The following is a 20,375-nucleotide window of genomic DNA, read 5'->3' as shown; positions in this document are numbered from 1 at the left end:
TCCCAGTGTCTGAGTATCTGATACAGAGAAAGTGTTCAGTCAGGAAAAGCTACTTTTTATTACTACTGATAATACTATCATAATGTCATATTTTGATATCTTAACTCAAGTTACTTAAGAGCTGTCTCATTATTATTTCCATTTTTATACATAAGTTTAAATATAACTACCTCATAGGGATCTTGTGAGGACTGAATGAGTTAGTCCATAAAAAGTACTTAGAATAATGCTTCACATAGAGTAAATATTTAATATTACAATGTTACCCAGCTTTTAAATTCATTTCATCCTGGGTCATTCCTGCTTTAAAATTTTTAAGTATTTTACAACTCTATGCTGCTTTTAAAACTGCTACTCTAAACATAAATTTGTATTTCACATTAGCAAGACACAAGTACATTATTTAATTCACATCTTATAGTTTAACTTGCAAATATGCTCAAAACGATTGTTTCTCTGTTCATCTAGAAATACTTTTAGTCAATCTGCATTTAATGGAGTGTTACATAGATATCTGTTAGATCTAGTTGGTTGACAGTTTAGTTCTTTTATACTCTACTACTTGTTATTATTGAACAGGTGTTCGTATTTTAGCTATAACTGTGAATTTGTCTATTTCTCCTTTCAGTTATGTCAGTCTTTGCTTCTGTATTTTGAAGGTCTGTTGTTTTTCTTTTATTTTTATTCATGGAAAGGCATTTTATTTTAAATATGGCAGTGTGTACATGTTGATCCCAAACTCCCAATCTATCCCTCTCCACAACCCTTCCCCCCACCCCCCCACCCCAGTAACCGTAAGTTCATAAGTTCGTGTCTCTAAGTCTGTGAGTCTGTTTCTGTTTTGTAAATAAGTTCATTTGTATCATATTTTTTAGATTCTGCATATAAGCAATATCGTATGCTATTTGTCTTTCTCTGTCTGACTTACTTCACTTAGTATGATAATCTCCAGGTCCATCCATGTTGCTGCAAATGGCATTATTTCATTCTTTTTAATGGCTGAGTAATATTCCATTGTATATATGTATCACATCTTCTTTATCCATTCATCTGTCGATGGATATTTAGGTTGCTTCCACGTCTTGGCTACTGTAAACAGTGCTGCACTGAACACTGCGGTGCATGTCTCCTTTCAAACCATGTTTTTCTCCGGATATATATGCAAAAGTGGGATTGCTGAATCATATGGTAGCTCTATTTTTAGTTTTTTAAGGAACCTCCATACTGTTCTCCATAGTGGCTGTACCAATTTACATTGCCACCAACAGTGTAAGAGTGTTGCCTTTTCTCCACACCCTCTCCAGCATTTATTGTTTGCAGATTTTTTGATGATGGCCATTCTGACTGGTGTGAGGTGATATCTCACTGTAGTTTTGATTTGCATTTCTCTAATAATTAGTGATGTTGAGCACCTTTTCATGTGCCTCTTGGCCATCTGTATGTCTTATTTGGAGAAATGTCTCTTTAGGTTTTCTGCCCATTTTTTGATTGAGTTGTTTGTTGTTTTGATATTGAGCTGCATGAGCTGTTTGTAAATTTTGGAGACTAATTCCTTGTCAGTTGCATTGTTTGCAAATATTTTCTCCCATTCTGTGGATTGTCTTTTTGTTTTCTTTATGATTTCCTTTGTTGTGCAAAAGCTTTTGAGTTTAATTAGGTCTCATTTCTTTTTTGTTTTTTTTCCATTACTCTGGGAGACAGAAAAAGATATTGCCGTGATTTATGTCAAAGAGTGTTCTACCTATGTTTTCCTCTTAGAATTTTATAGTATCTGGTCTTACATCTAGGTCTTTAGTCCACTTTGAGTGTATTTTTGTGTATGGTGTTAAAGAATGTTCTAATTTCATTTTTTTATGTGTAGCTGTCCCTTTTACCCAGCACCATTTATTGAAAGACTGTCTTACCTCCATTTTACAGTCTTCCCATCTTTGTCATAAATTAATTGGCCATAGGTGCATGGGTTTATTTCTGGGCTTTCTACCCTGTTCCATTGATATTTATTTCTGTTTTTGTGCCAGTACTGAACTATTGTTTTTTGTATACATGTCACAGTTAAAACAGTTCTCTTCTTGCTGTTTAAATCCATTCTGACAATCTCTACTTTGTAGTTGGTTTGTTTAGAGCATTTACATTTAATGTAATAATTGATATGTTTGTACTTAGGTCTAGGATTTTTTTGTTTCCTCTGCTACTTGTTCTGTTTCCTCTTTCCCGCACTGTTTAGATTTAAACATTTTCTTAGTGTGACATTTTAATTTATCAATTGTGATTTTTTACTATATCTCCTCATGTAAATTTTTGGTGGTTGATCTAGGGGTTACAACATGCAGAGTTAACCTTTTATCCTTTACTTGGAATCAATAATTCAGCACTCCAATTGGATTAGAAAAACCAAACCACAAGCATTTGTTTGCTACTGCTGCTATAATTTTTTAAAAAACCCACAAACTTAGTGGTTTATTTAGATAAATTTATTACTTTTCAATTCTGGATGTCAGAAGTCCAATACACATTTCATCAAGCTAAAATCAAGATGTTGACAAAGCTGCATAATTTCCTGGAAGCTCTGGAGAAAACTCTGTGTCTTGGTCATTCCACACAAAAAAGTCCTCATTTTCTTGCTGGCTATCTGCTGAAGGCCTATTGCAACTTCTAAAGGCTGCCTAAGTGCCTTGGCTCTCTTCTTCACCTTTAAAGACAGAAACTGCCATGAAAGTCCTTCTTAACACTGCAGCTCTCTGATGCAGTCTTCTGCCTTCCTCTTCCATTTTTAAGGACTCATGTGACATGACTGGGTGAACCAGGATAGTATATTCTTCCCATCACAAGATTTGCAGCCATAAAAAGAAAAAAAAAAGAGCTTTGTAGAGTCGTTTAACATCTTTATTGGAGTATAATTGCTTTACAATGGTGTGTTAGTTTCTGCTTTATAACAAAGTGAATCAGGTGTACATATACATATATCCCCATATCTCCTACCTCTTTCATCTCCCTCCCACCCTCCGTATCCCACCCCTCTACGAGGACACAAAGCACCGAGCTGATCTCCCTGTGCTATGTGGCTGCTTCCCACTAGCTATCTGTTTTACATTTGGTAGTGTATATATGTCCCTGCAACTCTCTAACTTCATCCCAGCTTATCCTTCCCCCTTCCTGTGTTCTCAAGTCCATACTCTATGTCTGCGACTTTATTCCTCTCCTGCCCCTACGTTCTTCATAACAATCGTTTTTTTTTTTAGATTCCATATATATGTGTTAGCATACAGTATTTGTTTTTCTCTTTCTGACTTACTTCACTCTGTATGACAGTCTCTAGGTCCATCCACCTCACTGTAAATCACCCAATTTAGTTTCTTTTTATGGCTGAGTAATATTCCATTGTATATATGTGCCACATCTTCTTTATCCATTCATCTGTCAATGGACACTTAGGTTGCTTCCATGTCCTGGCTATAGTAAATAGAGCTGCAATCAACATTGTGGTACATGACCCTTTATAAATTATGGTTTTCTCAGGGTATATGTCGAGTAGTGGGATTGCTGGGTCATATGGTAGTTCTATTTTTATTTTAAGGAAACTCCACAGTATTCTCCATAGTGGCTTTTTCAATTTACATTCCCACCAACAGTGCAAGAAAGTTCCCTTTTCTATACACCCTCTCCAGCATTTACTGTTTGTAGATTTTTTCATGTTCGCAATTCTGACCGGTGTGATGTGATACCTCATTGTACTTCTGATTTGCATTTCTCTAACGATTAGAGATGTTGAGCATCCTTTCATGTGTTTGTTGTCAATCTGTATATCTTCTATGGAGAAATGTCTATTTAGGACTTCTGCCCATTTTTGGATTGGGTTCTTTGTTTTTCTGATATTGAGCTGCTTGTAAATTTTTGGAATTGATCCTTTGTCAGTTGCTTCATTTGCAAATATCTTCTCCCATTCTGAAGGTTGTCTTTTCGTCTTATTTAAACTTTCCTTTGCTTTGCAAAAGATTTTAAGTTTCATTAGGTCCCATTTGTTTATTTTTGTTTTTATTTCCATTTCTCTAGGAGGTGGGTCAAAAAGGATCTTGCTGTGATTTATGTCATAGAGTGTTCTGCCTATGTTTTCCTCTAAGAGTTTTATAGTATATGGCCTTACTTTTAGGTCTTTAATCCATTTTAAGTTTATTTTTGTGTATAGCATTAGGAAGTGTTCTAATTTCATTCTTTTACATGTAGCTGTCCAGTTTTCCCAGCACCACTTACTGAAGTGGCTGTCCTTTCTCCATTGTATGTTCTTGTCTCCTTTATCAAAGATAAGGTGACGATATGTGCGTGGGTTTATCTCTGGGCTTTCTATCCTGTTCCATTGATCTATATTTCTGTTTTTGTGCCAGCACCAAACTGTATTGACTACGGTAGCTTTGTAGTATAGTCTGAAGTCTGGGAGCCTGATTCCTCCAACTCCATTTTCCTTTCTCAAGATTATTTTGGCTATTCGGGGTCTTTTGTGTTTCCATACAAATTGTGAAATTTTTTGTTCTAGTTCTGTAAAAAATGCCATTGGTAGTTTGATAGGGATTGCATTGAATCTGTAGATTGCTTTGGGTAGTATAGTCATTTTCACAATGTTGATTCTTCCACTCCAAGAGCAGAGTATATCTCCCCATCTGCTTGTTAATTTCTTTCATGAGTTTCTTATAGTTTTCTGCATACAGGTCTTTTGTCTCCTTAGGTAGGTTTATTCCTATGTATTTTATTATTTTTCTTGCAACTGTAAATGGGACTGTTTCCTTAATATCGTTTTCAGATTTTTCATCACTAGTTTATAGGAATGCAAGAGACTTCTGTGCATTAATTTTTTATCCTGCTACTTTACCAAATTCATTGATTAGCTCTAGTAGTTGTCTGGTAGCATCTTTAGGATTCCCTGTGTAGAGTAGCATGTCATCTGCAAACATTGACAGCTTTACTTCTTCTTTTCTGATGTGGACTCCTTTTAATTCTATTTCCTCTCTGATTGCTGTGGCTAAAACTTCCAAAACTATGTTGAATAATAGTGGTGAGAGTGGGCAACCTTGTCTTCTTCCTGATCGTAGAGGAAATGGTTTCAGTTTTTCACCGTTGAGAATGATGCTGGCTGTGGGTTTGTCATATATGGCCTTTATTATGTTGAGGTAAGTTGCCTCTATGCCTACTTTCTGGAGGGTTTTTTTTTTCATAAGTGGGTGTTGAATTTTGTCAAACACTTTTCTGCATCTATTGAGATGATCGTATGGTTTTTCTTCAATTTGTTAATATAGTGTATCACATTGATTTGTGTATATTGAAGAATCCTTGCATTCTTGGGATAAACCTCACTTGATCATGGTGTATGATCCTTTTAATGTCCAGTTGGATTCTGCTTGCTAGTATTTTGTTAAGGATTTTTGCATCTATGTTCATCAGGGATATTGGCCAGTAGTTTTCTTTTTTTGTGACATCTTTGTCTGGTTTTGGTATCAGGGTGATGGTGGCCTCATAGAATGAGTTTGGGTGTTTTCCTCCCTCTGCTATATTTTGTAAAAGTTTAAAAAGGATAGATGTTAGCTCTTTTATAAATGTTTGACAGAATTCGCCTGTGAAGCCATCTGGTCCTGGGCTTTTGTTTGTTGGAAGATTTTTAATCACAGTTTCAATTTCAATTATTGTGATTGGTCTGCTTATATTTTCTATTTCTTCCTGGATCAGTCTTGGAAGGCTGTGGTTTTCTAAGAATTTGTGCATTTTTTCCAGTTTGTGCATTTTATTGGCATATAGTTGCTTGTATTAATCTCTCATGATCTTTTGTATTTCTACAGTGTCAGTTGTTACTTCTCCTTTTTCTTTTCTAATTCTATTGATTTGAGTATTTTCCCTTTTTTTCTTGATAGGTCTGGCTAATGCATTATCAGTTTTGTTTATCTTCTCAAAGAACCAGCTTTTAGTTTTATTGAGCTTTGCTATTGTTTCCTTCATTTCTTTTTCGTTTATTACTGATCTGACCTTTATAATTTCTTTCATTCTACAAACTTTGGGTTTTTTTTAATCTTCTTTTTCTAATTGTTTTAGGTGTAAGGTTAGGTTGTTTATTTGAGATGGTTCTTTTTATTTTTTTTTTATTTTTTTTTTTTTTGCGGTACGCAGGCCTCTCACTGTTGTGGCCTCTCCTGTTGCAGAGCACAGGCTCTGGAAGCGCAGGCTCAGCAGCCATGGCTCACGGGCCTAGCGGCTCCGTGGCATGTGGGATCTTCCCGGACCAGGGCAGGAACCCGTGTCCCCTGCATTGGCAGGTGGACTCTCGATCACTGCGCCACCAGGGAAGCCAAGTTCTTGTTTCTTGAGGTAGGACTGTATTGCTATAAAATTCCCTCTTTGAAGTGCTTTTACTGCATCCCATAGGATTTGGGTCATCGTGTTTTCACTGTCATTTGTTTCTAGGCATTTTCTGATTTCCTCCTTGATTTCTTCAGTGATCTCTTGGTTATTTAGTAGTGTATTGTTTAGCCTTCATGTTTTTCTATTTTTTACAGATTTTTTCCTGTGACTCTTATCTATTCTTACAGTGCTGGGGTTAGAAAAGATACTTGATACAATTTCAATTTTCTTAAATTTACCAAGGTTTGATTTGTGACCCAAGATATGATCTATCCTGCAAAATGTTCCATGAGCACTTGAGAAGAGAGTATATTCTGTTGTTTTGGGATGGAATGTCCTATAAATATCAATTAAGTCCATCTTGTTTAATGTATCATTTAAAGCTTGTGTTTCCTTATTTATTTTCATTTTGGATGATCTGCTCCTTGGTGAAAGTGGGGTGTTAAAGTCCCCTACTATGATTGTGTTACTCTCGATTTCCCCTTTTACGGCTGCTAGCATTTGCCTTATGTATTGAGGAGCTCCTATGTTGGGTGCATAAATATTTACAGTTGTTATATCTTCTTCTTTGATTGATCCCGTGATCATTATGTAGTGTCTTCCTTTGTCTGTTGTAATCGTCTTTATTTTAAAGTTTATTTTGTCTGATATGAGAATTGCTACTCCAGCTTTCTTTTTTTGGGGGGGGGCGGGGTGTGGTACACAGGCCTCTCACTGCTGTGGCCTCTCCTGTTGTGGAGCACAGGCTCCGGACATGCAGGCTCAGCAGCCATGGCTCACGGGCCCAGCCACTCCGCGGCACGTGGGATCTTCCCAGACCGGGGCACAAACCCGCGCCCCCTGCATTGGCAGGCGGACTCCCAACCACTGCGCCACCAGGGAAGCCCTCCAGCTTTCTTTTGATTTCTATGTGCATAGAATATCTTTTTCAATCCCTTCACTTTCAGTCTGTATGTGTCCCTAGGTCCGAAGTGGGTCTCTTATAGAGAGTATATATATAGGTCTAGTTTTTGTATCCATTCAGCCAGTCTATGTCTTTTGGTTGGAGCATTTAATCCATTTACATTTAAGGTAATTATTGATATTTATTTCCCTATTACCATTTTCTTACTTGATTTTGGTTTGTTACTGTAGGCCTTTTCCTTCTCTTGTGTTTGCTGCCTAGAGAAGTTCCTTTAGCATTTTTTGTAAAGCTGGTTTGGTGGTGCTGAATTTTCTTAGCTTTTGGTTGTCTGTAAAGGTTTTAATTTCTCCGTTGAATCTGAATGACATATGTGCTGGGTAGAGTAATCTTGGATGTAGGTTTTTCCCTTTCATCACTTTAAATATGTCCTACCACTCCGTTCCGGCTTGCAGAGTTTCTGCTGAAAGATCAGCTGTTAACCTTATGGGGAATCCCTTGTATGTTATTTGTTGTTTTTCCCTTCTGCTTTTAATATTATTTCTTTGTATTTAATTTTTGATTGTTTGATTAATATGTGTCTTGGCATGTTTCTCCTTGGATTTATCCTGTATGGGACTCTCTGTGCTTCCTAGACTTGATTAACTATTTCCTTTCCCATATTAGGGACATTTTCCACTATAATCTCTTGAAATATTTTCTCAGTCCCTTTCTTTTTCTCTTCTTCTTCTGGGACCCCTAAAATTCGAATTATGGTGCATTTAATGTTGTCCCAGAGGTCTCTGAGACTGTCTTCAATTCTTATCATTGTTTTTTCTTTATTCTTCTCTGTGGTAGTTATTTCCACTATTTTATCTTCCAGGTCACTTATCCATTCCTCTGCCTCAGTTATTCTGCCACTGATTCCTTCTAGAGAATTTTTAATTTCATTTATTACGTTGTTCATTATTCTTTGTTTGCTCTTTAGTTCTTCTAGGTCCTTGTTAAACATTTCTTCTATTTTCTCCATTCTATTTCCAAGATTTTGGATCATCTTTACTATCATTACTCTGAATTCTTTTTCAGGTAGATTGCCTATTTCCTCTTCGGTTGTTTGGTCTGGTGGGTTTTTACTTTGCTCCTTCATCTGCTGTGTGTTTCTCTGTCTTCTCATTTTGCTTATCTTACTGTGTTTGGGGTCTCCTATTTGCAGCCTGCAGGTTCGTAGTTCACACTGTTTTTGGTGTCTGCCCCCAATGGCTAAGGTTGGTTCAGTGGGTTGTGTAGGCTTCCTGTTGGAAGGCACTAGTGCCTGCGTTCTGGGGGATGAGACTGGATCTTGTCTTTCTGGTGGGCAGGACCACGTCCGGTGGTGTGTTTTGGGGTGTCTGTGACCTTATTATGATTTTAGGCAGCCTCTGCTAATGGGTGGGGTTGTGTTCCTGTTTTGCTCGTTGTTTGGCATAGGGTGTCCAGCACTGTAGCTTCCTGGTCTTTGAATGGAGCTGGGTCTTAGCTTTGAGATGGAGATCTCTGGGAGAGCATTTGCTATTTGGTATTACGTGAGGCCGGGAGGTCTCTGGTGGACCAATGACCTGAACTCAGCTCTCCCACCTAAGAGGCTTAGGCCTGACACTTGGCTGGAGCACCAAGACCCTGTCAGCCACACGGCTCAGAAGATAAGGGAGAAAAAAAAGAGAAAGAAGGAAAGAAAATAAATAAAATAAAGTTATTAAAATAAAAAATTAAAAAACACATTATTAAAAATTTTAAAAAAGAAGGAACGAAGAGAGCAACCAAACCAATAAACAAATCCACCAATGATAACAAATGCTAAAGACTATACAAAAACAAAAACAAAAACAAAAAACAGACAGATAGAACCCTAGGACAAATGGTAAAAGCAAAGCTATACAGACAAAATCACACAAAGAAGCATACACATAGACATACACACTCACAAAAAGAAAAAAAGGAAAAAATATACTTATCTATACATATAAAAAAAAAGGAAGCGAGCAACCAAATCTACCAATGATAATAAGCTCTATATACTAAACTAAGATAAACAAAAACCAGAAACAACAAATTAGATGCAGAAAGCAAACCCCAAGCCTACAGTTGCTCCCAAAGTCCACCTCCTCAATTTTGGGATGATTTGTTGTCTATTCAGGTATTCCACAGATGCAGCGTACATCAAGTTGATTGTGGAGATTTAATCTACTGCTCCTGAGGCTGCTGGGAGACATTTCCCTTTCTCTTATTTGTTCGCACAGCTCCTGGGGTTTAACTTTGGATTTGACCCTGCCTCTGTGCGTAGGTCGCCTGAGGACGTCTGTTCCAGCCCAGACAGGACGGGGTTAAAGAAGCAGCTGATTCGGGGGCTCTGGCTCACTCAGGCCGGGTGGAGGGAGGGGTACAGAATGCAGGGCGAGCCTGTGGCAGCAGAGGCCAGCATGACATTGCACCAGCCTGAGGCACACTGTGTGTTCTCCTGGGGAAGTTGTCGCTGGATCATGGGACCGTGGCAGTAGCGGGCTGCACAGGTTCCCAGTAGCGGAAGTGTGGATAGTGACCTGTGCTTGCACAGAGGATTCTTGGTGGCTGCAGTAGCAGCCTTAGTGTTTCATGCCCGACTCTGGTGTCCACGCTGATAGCCTTGGCTCGTGCCTGTCTCTAGTGCTCGTTTAGGCTCTGAATTCCCTCTCCTCGCTCACCCCAAAACAACGGTCTCTTGCCTCTTAGGCAGGTGCAGACTTTCTCCCGGACTCCCTCCGGGCTAGCTGTGGTGCACTAGCTCTGTTCAGGCTGTGTTCACCCAGTCAACCCCAGTCCTCTCCCTGGGGTCTGACCTCTGAAGCCCGAGCCTCAGCTTCCAGCCCCCACCCACCCCAGCGGTTGAGCAGACAAGCCTCTCAGGCTGGTGAGTGCTGGTCAGCACCGATCCTCTGTGCGGGAATCTCTCCACTTTGCCCTCTGTACCCGTTGCTTGTGCTTTCCTCCGTGGCTCCGATGCATCTTCCCTGTCCACCCCGTCTCTGCCAGTGAAGGGGCTTCCTAGCATGTGGAAACTTTTCCTCCTTCACAGCTCCCACCTAGAGGTGCAGGTCCCATCCCTATTCTTTTGTCTCTGTTTTTTCTTTTTCTTTTGCCCTACCCAGGTATGTGGGGAGTTTCTTGTCTTTTGGGAGCTCTGCGGTCTTCTGCCAGCGTTCAGTAGGTGTTCTGTAGGAGTTGTCCCACATGCAGATGTATTTCTGGTGTATTTGTAGGGAGGAAGGTGATCTCCACGTCTTACTCCTCCGCCATCTTGAAGGTCTCCCCCCACATTGTTCTTTTTGCCATTTATTGTAACATATTCATTCACAGGACTTGGGGATTAGAATGTAGATACTGGGCGGGGGGTGGGGATGGAGGGAGATTATTCTGCCTTCCATACCACCATATAGGTTTCCTCGTCATCTCCCTTTTATAAAGTTCTTACATATTACATCTAAATACATTGAAAATTCCCATCAGACAATGTTTTACTTTGATTAAAATGATGAACCACTCTTTTAATAATTCAAGAAGAGAAGATTTTGTTATATTTACCATTTCCTGAGTGTACATTTCTTTGGATTTATGTTGTCTGGGATTAGCTTAGCTTCTGGAATTTATAGGTTCATCTCTTTTGCCAACCTTGGAACGTTTTCAGCTATTATTATTTCTTGGAATGTTTTTTAGCAACACACTCTTCTTTCCTTCTGAGCCTCCAATCATACAAACATTATGCCTTTTTGTTATCCTCCAATAGTTCAAGGGTCTCTTCAATATTTTTCCTCTCCTTTATTAACAATGGATAATTTCTACTGACTTATTTTCAAGTTTGCTGATTCTTTCCTCTGTCACCTCCATTCTATTCCTGAATCCATACAGCGAGGGTTTTTTTCCTTTTTGGTGTGGGGGGTGCAGGGTAGAGAGGCTACTGTATTTTTTAATTCTAAAATTTCCATTTGGTTTACTTCATATTTCCTATTTCTTTACTGATTACTTCCTATTTTAACTTTTATTTCAGGATTTAAGATTATTCATTCGAGCACTTTTACAATAGTTGCTTTAAAGTTATCTTTTCTTTGTCATCTGTTGTCTTTTCCCATGTGATCTGAGATTTTTGTAGTACTTCATATGCCCATATGGAACGCGCCTTGTTTAAAGCTATGGTGAATGTTGATATTTTTTTATCAGGCACTTGATTTGGTTAGCTTCTGGCCACTAATTCCAACCCACCTCTATGGGCTGTAGTTGCAATATCAGTTCCATTTTCAAAAGCTATGTAGGGCCATTCAGATTTACACTGGGTGTGCACCACGTAGAGATCAGCCTGGGACTCGGGTGGCATTCTATTCATTAATTCCATCCTCAAAGCCCTTGGTATGCTAATAAGGATGAGATCCAAGCATTTGCAGATTATAGTGAGTCTAGGAGTTCACAGGTTCGTGGGTTTATTTCCAAAGCCCCTCCTTCTCACCTGTCTCCGCTGATACTTTCTGGTACCCTGGAACATCCCTTGTCACTCCTCCAATCAGCAACAACCCACTTCTATGACTGCACCAGAGTAGCAGGAGGATCGAGAGGGGGTGGGGGGAAACAAGCAATGGTTTAGCCCTGCCTTTCATAACTATAGCTTTACCAGATAGACAGGATGTTCCCTTAACTCATTGGCTCCTGCAGTTTCCCACTGCCAGCTGTTTCTGCTGCTACTGCCTCTTGCCACAAGATTGCCAGGGAACTGGGGCATGACAAAACCAAGAAACAGGAGACAAAAAGGATGGGAGTATTCTCCCTTCTCTCAGAGCTTTAGGGCTTCCCTTTTCTACTCCTTGAGCCAGAACTAGAAGTGTCTCCTGGATTTCCATCTGTGTTCCAATACTGACTTCAGGATTTTGGACTGCACTGAATTCAAGCTGTGGGATTAGCAGAGAAAAAAACTGTAAGCCCATGTCTAGTTCAGTGGTATTTCATTCTAGTATTCTTCCTTATTCTACATGCTGATATTTACTTTTCAAAGAACTCAACTAGCTTCAACTGGCATTTTATCCAGTTTCATGTTTGTATTCATTGGGGAAAAAAGGTTGGAGTGGTTTTATTCAATTTTACCTGGAACCAGAATTCTTTTAGTAAGTTTTGCAAAAGCATTTTAACCAATTTCCCCAAGTGTGCAATGCCAAGTGTACAGAACTACAAACATATAAACACAAAAGACATGTGCCCAGGAGAAAAAACGTAATCTTAAGGGTGTACATAAAGCTAATACACTGTTAGATTGTGGTCTCTTTGATGCTTGAAAACGTCATCCCTCCAATTCACAATGCATTCTTCAGAATAAAGGAAACTTACAAATCTAAGGTTTGAAGAAAATGACAGTGAGGTAAATCCAACTAAGTATTAAAATATACTGAGTTTTCTTCATCTCAAAGGATACTTAAAAACAAACAAACATATCTGTTCCATTTTCTACAATGACAAAAGTTCATAGGTTATTGTCATAAACACCCAAAGGGCCACAAGTTAAAATATAACCCACGCTCTGCAAACCATCAGCACTAGAAGCAGAACCTCTTCGTAAAACAACCTACCTATGCTACCCTACCGGTTAAATTTCAGCTTTCATTTATTGAACAAAAATAAGTATTCAGTTTCTTCAAACTACGAAAAGCAGGACAAGGTCTTTACAGGAAACAGCCCCAAGCCAAGGAGACGAATGGAAGCTTCATTTATTATGGTTTTAACCCAGACATCCTCCCCAGCTGGCTGGTAGCAACTGGCCAAATGGGAAAAGAACGAACCTTTTAAATTTCAGCTCAGAAGTTTCTGATTGAACCTGGACCACAACCCCTATCTGAATGAGAAACTCAAGAAAGGAAAGAGGTTCTGAGAATGACAACAGCATAAGTTATCATTACGTGTATCAGGGCTATTCAGTAACATTAACTCAAATTGTGCTTCCCAAAGCTCTCCTTTAGTGTAAATGTGATGAAAAGGGTTTGTTTCCACAATCTAACTATCAATGCCAATGACAAAGCAGCAGGTAGTTATTATGAGTCAGAATGTGTCATTACTGAGACATCTTTTTAGTTAACCACAATATCTTTTTTCTTACCAGTAGAAAGAAAATTTCCTACCACATTCTCTTAAAATAGGGGGGAAGATATCTAAACTAAATTCAATGAAAGTGAAAATCTGATGGTGTAAGCTTATCTTATGGGAAAAGACAAAGGCAAATAAAATTCTAAAGAAGGATTATTCAGTATTCTGATAGAACAGAGTAAGAGTCTGTACACCTAGGTATATTTAATTGTGCTTGTAGCAGAAATAATCCCCCCCAACGCTTATCTAAAGGAGACTATCATTAGGGAAAGGTCTCTCGAGATCAGTTCCATATAAAGGACAGATGATTCTCTGCTTTTATAGTCAATTTGGTTTTTTTCTTCTAAAATACAGCCTCCCAATCTATCATCCAACTTGTTACTAAATTTGTGAGCCAACTGAGAGAAGGGAGATCATTCCATATACCAGACATCTATTAAAAAAATATATCATGGAGACAGAAATCCCTCCAAAATTAGGATCAACAAAAAGGACTAGATGCATTTTTCAGTCCCACTACATATGTTCTTGGAAAGAAACAAAATGTATTAATAGAGAAATAGATTCTGTCTCCTCTGGTTAATGCCATACCTGGCCACACTACTGGTCTCTTAAAAAATCTCATCTACAGAAAAAAAGAAACCTCAGAATTTCTTACCTCTTTATCAATCACTCCTAATTCATAGGCTGTGCTTGGAGAGGATTAGAGGAAAGGAGAGGAAAGGGCTAGGGTTTCTGAAGCATCAAACACGTGTACTTTCACTTTAATTCCATCTCTGACAGCATATCCACAGTTACCATCTTGCCCTGAAATGACCAGAATGAGTTTAATAAAAGGTATACATGATTCTTAAATGAGCCCTGAGTTAACATTCCATTCCAAAAGAATAAAGAAATTGCACAGAAAAGCATAAGTAGCTAGCTTTTAAAAGGCCTGTGTGCAAGGTTATTCCTTGGTTGGCATCTGGAAGGAACTTGGAGTTGGAAGGTTTCCCCCACCAAACTAAGTGACAAGAGCAGCTCACTGTTCCTAAACCATGTATGCAAACAATTTGTCTTATGCTAAACACCCACTTCCTTTCTAAGAGTCTGGAAATGAAATACACACTAGGCAGAGGGGGCCTATGTGACCAGTTCCCAGCACAAATCTACTTCAAAAATCTCTCTAATGAGCTTCCCTGGTAGACAACATTTCACAGGTGCTGTCACACCTCCCCACTAGAGGAATCAAGCCTGTCCTAAGTGACTCCACTGGGAGAGGACTCTTGGAAGCTAACATCTGGTTTCCTCCAGACCCTCCTATGCACTTTTCTCTTCATTGATTTTGCTGTGTATCCTTTCCTACAGGAAATCATAGCTAAGAGTATGACAAAATGCTGAGTCCTTCTAGAGAATCACCTGAACTGAGGGCAGTCTTAGGAATCCTTGACACAGAAATGTTAATAAAGAACTCAATGCTTTAACATAAGTTGCCGAAATGGACAGATTTGGAAGAAACAAAATATTCTAAATGATTCTGATTCATTCCTTAGTAAGAGTAACTGAAAGAAAACAAACCAGATTTAAAAAAAAAAAAAAAAAGACTAAGAAGAAAGAATAAGTGAAATCTCATTATAGCATTAAAATTTTTTTAATATAAAAAGACAGGCAGCTCAACTTAACAATAAACAGATGGGTCTGCAAGGAGGGTAGGAAGGAAATGAGATGAAAAATGGTCAATTAAATCAGTGGTATTCTATGGGCCAGGCTTAACTGTAGGTGGTGTCTGCCCATCCAGAAACATTCAAGTGGAACCAGAAACACAACAGCTAAGAAGGAATAACTCAACTTCAGGGGGCAGGTGGTGCTCTGGCAGAAAAAGCTAGGCCAGTTTGGTGTTGAACATCCTGAAAGACAACTCAGTGTTAACAGGGAACACAGAGACCATGCAGGCCTTGGTCCTTCCAAGGGTTTCTACCATCTGTCTTTAATCAAAGTATCTCTGTCTAGAGTTCTGGCAGGGATGGATGGCCTAAGTAACATTCTGTAATTTGGGGATTTACCTTTATCCTATGAGAAGTGGGAGAAAGAGTGGAGAGAAGGATACAATGATTACTAGGTACTCATCATTTCTGGAAGCTACAGAATTCTCTATAGTCAGTGTGAACACTGACTCTCAGATTTCATAAATGTAAATTTCTTCAGCACTCTTTTTCACTTTAATTGCACTTAGAGAAGTTAAGTCAACTTAATAAGCTAAGAAGTAGCTCACCACCATGTCACGTACCAGTCCCTCCTCATTTGATGTCTCTTGTTTTATTGTCATATTCTTTGTTAGGATCCAGTGAGATCATATCCATCAAACTGCTCTGCAAATGTTAAATAAACACTAAATAAGTGGGTTTTAACATTATAACTCCTACACTGAGGTCTTCTCTAATCTTTCCTGACTTTTCTTGATCTAAAGAGTTTATTTCATTGATTGGTCTGTTTATTTACTGTTTTATTGATTTCACCCTGACATTGCTTATATACCTTAGTTCATAATCATTTTTAGATCTCTGGACCTAGTAACTCCACTCAAAGTTTCTCAACCTTGGTTATGTATTCCTACTTCCACTCTTGTTATTTTATTACACTTAGTTTTCTTTGGTTACTTTCTTTAAAAAATTAGCCCTATGAAGATATATAGAAAATTTTATAACACACAGGTACTGGTATAATAAAAACTTAACGGCAATTACATTTCCTGTGTGCTTCTTTCTGACTTTCCCATCATGCCCTGACAGAAGTAACCACTATTCTAAAATTATATTTATCACATGCAGTTATTTTGTAAGATGTCATTCAGGGATATATAATACCATACTATTTTTCATAATTATAAACTTTATTTATCGTGAGATGTATATAAGTGATATATTACCCCATGCTCTTATTTTTGTTTTACAGTAATGCAAAATTATTTTATCATGTCAACTCAGAGGTACCTGAGGGAAACAATAATCTTCCTCTATCCTTTTTTTAAATTTTTAAAATATTTCATACAATTTTTGAAGGTTACTTTCCATTTACAGTTATTACAAAATATTGGCTATATTCTCCATGTTGTATAATACATCCTTGAGCTATGCTTTTATTACTTTTTTATAAATTTATTTATTTATTTATTTGTTGGCTGCATTGGGCCTTCACTGCTGCAAGCGGGCTTTCTCTAGTTGTGGTGAGCAGGGGCTACTCTTCGTTGCAGCGCGCAGGCTTCTCATTGTGGTGGCTTCTCTTTGTTGCAGAGCACAGGCTCTAGGTGCGCGGGCTTCAGTAGCTGCAGCACACGGGCTCAGCAGTTGTGGCTCATGGGCTCTAGAGTGCAGGCTCAGTAGTTGTGGCGCACGGGCTTAGTTGCTCTGCGGCATGTGGGATTTTCCCGGACCAGGGCTCAAACCTACATTGGTAGGCGGATTCTTAACCACTGTACCACCAGGGAAGTCCAAGCTTTTAAATCAACATCTCCTTCAAGAATTTTATCCACAATGATAAATGTAGCTTTATTAACCTCATTTTAACAGTCATATCCTATTTCCATTGTCAGAAGATGCTACATTGTACTTAATTTCCCTGCAGATGGATACTTAAGATGCTTACTATATTTTACAACTACAGAGTTACACAAAGCTCTAAGGAAGATTCTTAGATGTGTCTTCTGATGCATAAGTCAATTTCTCCCAGAGTTTTCAATCAGCCATGGACTGCCCCACTAGAAGTGATTAGAAATGTTTGAAGAATGTTTGGATGTTTGAATGACCATGATATAGGGGGCATGACTCACACACAGTGGGATATGAATGATAGCCCAGAAGAGAGGTTTACTCTGCCCAAATTACCAGTAAGGTCCCAATAAGAAACACTGTATCTCAGAGTTGAATTGTTGGTTTGCAGGTTGTATGTATCCTAAAGTTGACTCATGAGGTGTTGCCAAACTGCTCTTCAAAGTAGGTATATTAATTAATACACCCAACGTCAGCCAATAATTTCCTACTGTGCAACATCTTTGCCTGCACCTAGTATTGCAAGATTTTTTACCATTTGCCAATCTGAAATTGTGAAAGGGGATCCATTATTCTCTTAGGATGATAGCTTTGGAGTTTTTCTTATTTATTTGAAATGGTACTTTAAACATTCTAATAATAATGCTTTCTTAGTATCTTTTGTTACAAAACTTTTCACCCAATATCTAGCCTTTTTTAAAAGAAAAATAACTTTATTATTACAGTACCAAGATTCACATGTATAAAAAAACCTGGTGAGCTGAATTTATAAATACTTTTCTTTGCAGGTTGTGTTTTTGTGTGTGGCATATATCTACGGGGTATGGTTTTAAAACCCTCAAGGTCACACATACATTCTCATATAACTTCTGGGAAAAGCTCTAAAGTTTTGCTTTTCACAATCTTTATCCTGAATTGTTTGCTTATGGTTTAAGGTGGGGATGATATTTTATTTTTTATCCATATGGATAATCAAACTTCAAAGCATCTTTTATTGAAAAGACCTATCCTAACGCCCAGTGACCTACAAGTCCATCTCTATCAGGTATATAATTTCCATAAATAAGGTCTCTACCTGTTTATCTATGTCTGTGCCAATATCTCATAATAATTAATTCCTATAGGTTTGTAGTAAGTCTTGATATCTATTTGGGTAAGCCCCCCAACTTGTTGTAGTCCTTCAGATCAATTTCTTTTCTTCTTTGTTCTTCCATGTAAATTTTAGAATCCATTTGTCTAATATCGCCACCCCCAAATAAAAGCAGTGGAGATTTTGATTGGCAATTTTTTTTTACAAATTAATCTAAGAACAGCTTCATGATATCATTCTCTTCCTAGCCATGAATATGGTTACTTTCTATATATCTTTTTTTTGTAATAGACTTTAATCTTTAGAGAAATTTTAGTATACAGAGTAACTGCAAAAGTACAGAGTTCCCTCCTATCTCCTCTTCCTCCCTATACACAGTATCCCCAATTGTTAGGATGTACCATTAATGTGGTTACAATGGACAGACCATTACTGACACATTATTATTAGCTAAAGTCCATAATTTACCTTAGCATTCACTTTTGTGTTGTATAGTTCTATGAGCTTGGACAAATGTATAATGTCATGTGCCTGCCATCACACTATCATACAGAATTGTCTCAACTATTCTAAAAATCCCCTGTGTTCCACCTACCCATTCTTCCCTCCCCTCTCCTCCCCAACCCTGGCAATCATTGATCTTTTCATTATCCCTAGCTTTTCCAGAATGTCATATAGTTGGAAATACACTTTACATAGCCTTCTCAGACTGGCTTCTTTTTTTTTTCAGTGTGATTTGTTTTTTTATTTTTATTTATTTATTTTTTTAACATCTTTATTGGAGTATAATTGCTTTACAATGGTGTGTTAGGTTCTGCTTTATAACAAAGTGAATCAGTTACACATATACATATATCCCCATATCTCTTCCCTCTTGCGTCTCCCTCCCTCCCACCCTCCCTATCCCACCCCTCTAGGTGGTCACAAAGAACCGAGCTATCTCCCTGTGCTATGCGGCTGCTTCCCACTAGCTATCTATTTTACATTTGGTAGTGTATATATGTCCATGCCACTCTCTCACTTTGTCCCAGCTTCCCCTTCCCCTTCCCCATATCCTCAAGTCCATTCTCTAGTAGGTCTGCGTCTTTATTCCCATCTTGCCCTTAAGTTCTTCATGACCATTTCTTTTTCCTTAGATTCCATATATATGTGTTAGCATACGGTATTTGTTTTTCTCTTTCTGAATTACTTCACTCTGTATGACAGATGCAAGGTCCATCCACCTCACTACAAATAACTCAATTTCGTTTCTTTTTATGGCTGAGTAAATACTCCATTGTATATATGTGCCACATCTTCTTTATCCATTCATCTGTTGGTAGACACTTAGGTTGCTTCCATGTCCTGGCTACTGTAAACAGAGCTGCAATGAACATTGTGGTACATGACTCTTTTTGAATTATGGTTTTCTCAGGGTATATGTCCAGTAGTGGGATTGCTGGGTCGTATGGTAGTTCTATTTTTAATTTTTTAAGGAACCTCCATATTATTCTCCATAGTGGCTGTATCAATTTACATTCCCACCAACAGTGCAAGAGGGTTCCCTTTTCTCCACACCCTCTCCTGCATTTATTGTTTGTAGATTTTTTGATGATGGCCATTCTAGCTGGTGTGAGATGATATCTCATTGTAGTTTTGATTTTCATTTCTCTAATAATTAGTGATGTTGAGCAGTTTTCATGTGCTTCTTGGCCATCTCTATGTCTTCTTTGGAGAAATGTCTATTTAGGTCTTCTGCCCATTTTTGGATTGAGTTGTTTGTTTTTTAAATATTGAGCTGCATGAGCTGCTTATATATTTTGGAGATTAATCCTTTGTCTGTTGCTTCATTTGCAATGATTTTCTCCCATTCTGAGGGCTGTCTTTTCGTCTTGTTTATCGTTTCCTTTGCTGTGCAAAAGATTTTAAGTTTCATTAGGTCCCATTTGTTTATTTTTGTTTTTATTTCCATTTCTCTAGGAGGGGTGTCAAAAAGGATCTTGCTGTGGTTTATTTCAAAGAGTGTTCTTCTTATGTTTTCCTCTAAGAGTTTTATAGTGTCTGGCCTTACATTTAGGTCTTTAATCCATTTTGAGTTTATTTTTGTGTATGGTGTTAGGGAGTGTTCTAATTTCATTCTTTTACATGTAGCTGTACAGTTTTCCCAACACCACTATTGAAGAGGCTGTTTTTTCTCCACTGTATATTCTTGCCTCCTTTATCAAAGATAAGGTGACCATATGTGTGTGGGTTTATCTCTGGGCTTTCTATCCTGTTCCATTGATCTATATTTCTGTTTCTGTGCCAGTACCATACTGTCAGACTGGCTTCTTGCACTTCTGCATTTAAGTTTCCTCCATGCCTTTTGTGGCTTGATAGACAGCTCATTTATTTT

At 38.2% G+C, this 20,375-nt stretch overlaps 1 protein-coding gene across 15 annotated transcripts in view; it reads right to left on the bottom strand.

Annotated features, from left to right (window-relative positions):
• MCTP2 (multiple C2 and transmembrane domain containing 2) overlaps window positions 1-20,375 on the bottom strand; it is a 250,502-nt gene that overhangs the window by 192,207 nt on the left and 37,920 nt on the right. For 5 of the 15 annotated variants that reach the window (XR_016392018.1, XM_089906868.1, XM_089906871.1 and 2 more), the window contains exons 1-2: window positions 15,639-18,890; window positions 14,046-14,194 (exon numbers count right to left, since the gene is read on the bottom strand). The exons of 3 other annotated variants lie outside the window; for them this stretch is intronic. The gene's annotated coding sequence lies outside the window, so the exon portion shown is untranslated. Of the gene's footprint in view, window positions 1-14,045; window positions 14,195-15,638; window positions 18,893-20,375 lie in introns of those variants that run through there. 7 more of the 15 variants (XM_089906870.1, XM_089906872.1, XM_089906869.1 and 4 more) reach the window with 5 other exon arrangements.

Source organism: Delphinapterus leucas, chromosome 2, assembly GCF_059928025.1.
Source record: "Delphinapterus leucas isolate spDelLeu-1000000601 "Yukka" chromosome 2, BTC_Dleu_Yukka2, whole genome shotgun sequence".
Taxonomy (NCBI): domain Eukaryota; kingdom Metazoa; phylum Chordata; class Mammalia; order Artiodactyla; family Monodontidae; genus Delphinapterus; species Delphinapterus leucas.
Note: the sequence above shows the minus strand (reverse complement) of the source record. Positions and strands in the feature narration are given on the sequence as shown.